This window comes from Berghia stephanieae, chromosome 5 (genome assembly GCF_034508935.2).
Source record: "Berghia stephanieae isolate SIO BIC M18660-M18661 chromosome 5, UCSD_Bste_1.3, whole genome shotgun sequence".
Classification (NCBI taxonomy): Eukaryota; Metazoa; Mollusca; class Gastropoda; order Nudibranchia; family Aeolidiidae; genus Berghia; species Berghia stephanieae.
In genome coordinates, this window is record NC_088364.1 from 21646569 (window position 1) to 21652568 (window position 6000).

Genomic DNA, 6000 nt, shown 5'->3' on the forward strand with positions numbered 1-6000 from the left:
TCCTCCTCCTCCTCCTCCTCCTCCTCCTACTACTACTACTACTACTACTACTACTACTACTACTACTACTACTACTACTACTACTCCTACTACTATTACTGAGACTACTACTACCACTCCTCCTCCTCCTCCTCCTCCTCCTCCACCTCCTCCTCCTCCTCCTCCTCCTCCTCCTCCTCCTACTACTACTACTACTACTACTACTACTACTACTTCTACTATTACTACTACTGCTACTATTACTACTACTACTACTACTACTACTACTACTACTACTACTACTACTACTACTACTACTACTACTACTACAGCTATTACTACTACTGCTACTACTACTACTACTACTACTACTACTACTACTACTACTACTACTACTACTACTACTACTACTACTACTACTACTACTACCACTACTAGTACTACTGTGTTTTGTTAAAACTAACGAGAGAGAACGAGAAATAGAAAAATAATTATGCTACGTGAAATTAATTTTACATCGAAAAATACAGGGTGTCCATAAAATATTTCCCTGATTTCAAAGACATTTTACTCTAAACCCGTTAAAGATATTTGCATCTGGTTTTCACCATCTTCTAAAGGAAAAGTCATACATTTATCTACATTAACCCACATTACATGACCAAATTGAGTAAAAACCAATCGAAACTTAAATGACATCCTTCTATTTCTGAATAGCAAAAGTGCGACTCAAATGTAATACCTAATGTGAAGAAACAACAAAAAAAAAATCGTCAAAGATAGCTAAAGTTTTCATAGCGTAGTTTGCAGACCATTAAATGAAGACGGCTTTAAAACATGGGATAATCTAAATGCGCTGAGACCATTCGCCACTCCCACGCCTCGTTCTGAAAAAAGTCCGCGAAATTAAAGGGGAGGCAAGAGAAAATCAGCTGATCGTTAAAATAGTAACAGAAAAGTGGAGGTGCTCGGCAATGAATGCAAGAAAGACATTTAAAACGCCGTAAAAATGTTTAAAAATCACTTAATGTTATAATTACCATCCATAACAACCTGTCAAATTCACATATGTAAGATGTCAAGCCAAAATTAATAATAAAATAATAAAGAACACGATTGACCGGTGGTCCGTTGACTACACATGCATACGAGTACCAGAAATATTTTGTAAACAATGTAACACAATATAATGTGTAAGTTTCAAAGCAAATGCAACCACAAATAACATCAAAGAACAATGTGGGACTACTGTTTTAATTTCATAAAACCAAACGTATATTTTCTGCCCCCGATATTGAACGTGTAGTTAGTATGTATCGTACAAACAACATTCGTTTAGACAGGTAGTCGGGATTCTAGCGCCAGTTTTATTTGGGCAACCATGATTGGGATTTCACTCAATGCACTTATTATTATTATTATTATTATTATTATTATTATTATTATATTATTATTATTATTATTATTATTATTATTATTATTATTATTATTATTATATTAATATATATATATAATAATAATAATAATAATAATAATAATAATAATAATAATAATAATAATAATAATAATAATAATAATAATAATAATAATAATAATAATAATAATAATAATAATAATAATAATAATAATAATAATAATAATAATAATAATAATAATAATAATAATATAATAAGCAGTTGAAAGGATATAGTCTTTGGTGTATAAGTGCATATGTACAATATTTCTTATAATAAATGCTTCAAAACAAAACAAAACTAAAAAAAATAAATAAAGAATAAATGAATAAAAATATCTATTTGGGCATTTACTTACATTAATAGTCTTGAAAATCACAATCACAATCCATGAAAATTAAATATCCCAAAATCCGAAGAAGACATGAATTTAATCCAAAATCCAACACAGGAATGTATTTTAATAGGAGACAGATATCCTATTAAAACCATAGCATTACTTGCAAAAACAATACCCCACTCTGTGTTTAACGGGCTTGTGGCCGTCACATTGTAAATTGTGGCCGCATTAGGGTAATCGGTGTCCTAAAGACTGACATACTGACATACAATCAATGAGAACTATAAAGAATCCATTCTAGAATTCAACTACAAACTGAAAAGCATGATAAATATCACTCTCTCAAATAATTTCCTTTGCTCAGGTTCACTCACACTCTCCTTTATTGCAAAACATTGATAAGTGAGATAAAGTTTGTATTTCAATTATAAACTTAATCACATAACCTAAATGATGGAGAATAAAAACAGCTAATAATAAAAATAATTCACAGATCAAATTATCTATTTGAACTCCGCATATTTAGCTTAATTACTCATTGACCATATATTTTTTTAAATGGCATTGTTTCATTTAAACAAGACCATGACGCTTATGCCTGGACCGGGTATTCACAAATTCTGCTTTTGTGTTCCACTTTTCGAATCGAATATATCTCTATCTTATCCGTTTATTTGCAAATTTTCTGCACTTTATAAATAAGACCATAACGCTTATGTCTGGACCGGTTGTTCGCAAATTCTGCCTTTGTGTTCCACTGTTCGATTAGAATTAATCTCTATTTTTTCCGTTTATTTGCAAAGTTTCTGCACTTTATAAATAAGACCATAGCGCTTATGTCTGGACCGGGCATTCGCAAATTCTGCTTTTGTGTTCCACTTTTCGAATCGAATTAATATCTAGTCTATCCGTTTATTTGCAAAGTTTCTGCATTTTATTAATAAGACCATAACGCTTATGTCTGGACCGGGCATTCGCAAATTCTGCTTTTGTGTTCCACTTTTCGAATCGAATTAATCTCTATTTTATCCGTTTATTTGCAAAGTTTCTAGATTTTATAAATAAGACCATAACGCTTATGTCTGGACCGGTTGTTCGCAGATTCTGCCTTTGTGTTCCACTGTTCGATTAGAATTAATCTGTTTTTTCCGTTTATTTGCAAAGTTTCTGCACTTTATAAATAAGACCATAGCGCTTATGTCTGGACCGGGCATTCGCAAATTCTGCTTTTGTGTTCCACTTTTCGAATCGAAATAACATCTAGTCTATCCGTTTATTTGCAAAGTTTCTGCACTTTATAAATAAGACCATAACGCTTATGTCTGGACCGGGCATTCGCAGATTCTGCTTTTGTGTTCCACTTTTCGAATCGAATGAATCTCTATCTTATCCGTTTATTTGCAAAGTTTCTGCACTTTATAAATAAGACCATAGCGCTTATGTCTGGACCGGGCATTCGCAAATTCTGCTTTTGTGTTCCACTTTTCGAATCGAATTAATCTCTATTTTATCCGTCTATTTGCAAAGATTCTGTACTTTATAAATAGGACTATGACGCTTATTTCTGGACTGGGTATTCGCAAATTTCTCCTTTGTGTTCCACTTTTCGAATCGAAATAACATCTAGTCTATCCGTTTATTTGCAAAGTTTCTGCACTTTATAAATAAGACCATAACGCTTATGTCTGGACCGGGCATTCGCAGATTCTGCTTTTGTGTTCCACTTTTCGAATCGAATGAATCTCTATCTTATCCGTTTATTTGCAAAGTTTCTGCACTTTATAAATAAGACCATAGCGCTTATGTCTGGACCGGGCATTCGCAAATTCTGCTTTTGTGTTCCACTTTTCGAATCGAATTAATCTCTATTTTATCCGTCTATTTGCAAAGATTCTGTACTTTATAAATAGGACTATGACGCTTATGTCTGGACTGGGTATTCGCAAATTTTCCTTTTGTGTTCCACTTTTCGAATCGAAATAACATCTAGTCTATCCGTTTATTTGCAAAGTTTCTGCACTTTATAAATAAGACCATAACGCTTATGTCTGGACCGGGCATTCGCAGATTCTGCTTTTGTGTTCCACTTTTCGAATCGAATGAATCTCTATCTTATCCGTTTATTTGCAAAGTTTCTGCACTTTATAAATAAGACCATAGCGCTTATGTCTGGACCGGGCATTCGCAAATTCTGCTTTTGTGTTCCACTTTTCGAATCGAATGAATCTCTATCTTATCCGTTTATTTGCAAAGTTTCTGCACTTTATAAATAAGACCATAGCGCTTATGTCTGGACCGGGCATTCGCAAATTCTGCTTTTGTGTTCCACTTTTCGAATCGAATGAATCTCTATCTTATCCGTTTATTTGCAAAGTTTCTGCACTTTATAAATAAGACCATAACGCTTATGTCTGGACCGGGCATTCGCAAATTCTGCTTTTGTGTTCCACTTTTCGAATCGAATGAATCTCTATCTTGTCCGTTTATTTTCAAAGTTTCTAGATTTTATAAATAAGACCATAACACTTATGTCTGGACCGGGCATTCGCAAATTCTGCTTTTGTGTTCCACTTTTCGAATCGAATTAATCTCTATTTTATCCGTTTATTTGCAAAGATTCTGCACTTTATAAATAAGACCATGACGCTTATGTCTGGACCGGGTATTCGCAAATTCTCCTTTTGTGTTTCACTTTTCGAATCGAATTAATATCTAGTCTATCGGTTTATTTGCAAAGTTTCTGCATTTTATAAATAATAATAATTGTTCAAAATTTTACCTTACACCCGATATTACAAGTACAAGTGAGCCAGGTGAAGAAGATTGTCAAACAGTGTGACAGATGAAATAGGAAGAGAGAGAGAGAGGGAGAGAGAGAGAGAGAGAGAGAGAAGAGAGAGAGAGTAGAGAGAGAGAGAGAGGGCAAGAGAGAGAGAGAGAGGGTAAGAGAGAGAGAGAGATATTCGTTTTTTGTTCAAAATCTCTCTCTCTCTCTATCTCTCATTGCACAAGGTTGTGCTATTTACTACTATTTATCAAGAACAGCCAAGCCGGCAACCCAGTCTCTGTATAAACTAAGCAAGATGGCAACAGGGACCTCGCTCCTTATCCAATGCCGAAGCTTTAGTTTGAGTCAAACGGCTTTGTTAAAAAAACCCACCCAAAATAAGTTCGTGTCGTAAGTGATGGAAGTTGAAGTCGGCTTATTATAAAATCGTTTTTATGGTCTGTTTGGATTACCCTTTTTAAATAGAAAAAGTGAATATATCATAAACTTGAAGAATAGGCAAGCTAAATGAAATTTAAATTGACTGATTAAATGAGTACGCGAGGCTGAGTTGCGAACGACTACTGTGTTCCGACATTCGATCCCAGTGTCATTCATGTTCACCGTACCGTGTTACTGTCTACACACTACACTGCATTGTTAGTGACTGGTCATGTCTTTTTTGTTTGTATGTTTTACGCAAGCTTAATAAAAATTAAATTGACTGATTAAATGAATACGTGAGGCAGAGTTGCGAACGACTCATGGGTTCCGACATTCCGATCCCAGTGTCAGTCATGTTCACCGTACTGTGTTACTGTCTACACACTACACGGCATTGTTAGTGACTGGTCATGCCTGTTTTGTTTGTATGTTTCTTTTAATATGGGTCAATTTACAAAGAATAATAATAGAAATGTTCAAAACAAAAACTAGATTCACTATTACGTGCCTGTAATGAAGTGCTTTCCACAAACCGTGAGCGAGAATGATGGTGGAGGTAATGGCAACCATGTAGGTTTGTTATTGTTTCCTACCTCCGTCAACCCGCGCATCCGGTTGCGCACCCACGCTGATTCTGACCAATTGTCTACTGATAGTACTGGTCTGCTCACAGCCAAAGCTCGATACATTCTACGGGGCCTTTCGTTTTTTTCTCTATATAACAGTACCCCTGTCGTCAGGCTGTAATCATATGCAGATGTCGGTGACAATCAAAGGCATTCCTTTCTCGTCTTTCCCCCAACCGTTTCCCCATCGGGTGGGGAAGTGATGTCACTTTTACGTCATCAAAGAAATTCCTTAACTGACCGGCTCACCAGTAAGGCGAAGACGACCGTTCTCCCGACCATTCTGTCTTTAAAGTAATGGATACGGTTAAGATACTGCTATTTACTACGAAGATAATTTTTCCCACACAAAAACGGTCAAATTTCACCCATATCCACAAGTTGCAGCTT

The 6000-nt window shown here is 35.1% G+C and overlaps 1 protein-coding gene across 1 annotated transcript in view; it reads right to left on the bottom strand.

Annotated features, from left to right (window-relative positions):
- Positions 1-6000, bottom strand: part of LOC144972596 (uncharacterized) — a 277443-nt gene that overhangs the window by 238987 nt on the left and 32456 nt on the right. The gene's annotated exons all lie outside the window — the stretch shown is intronic.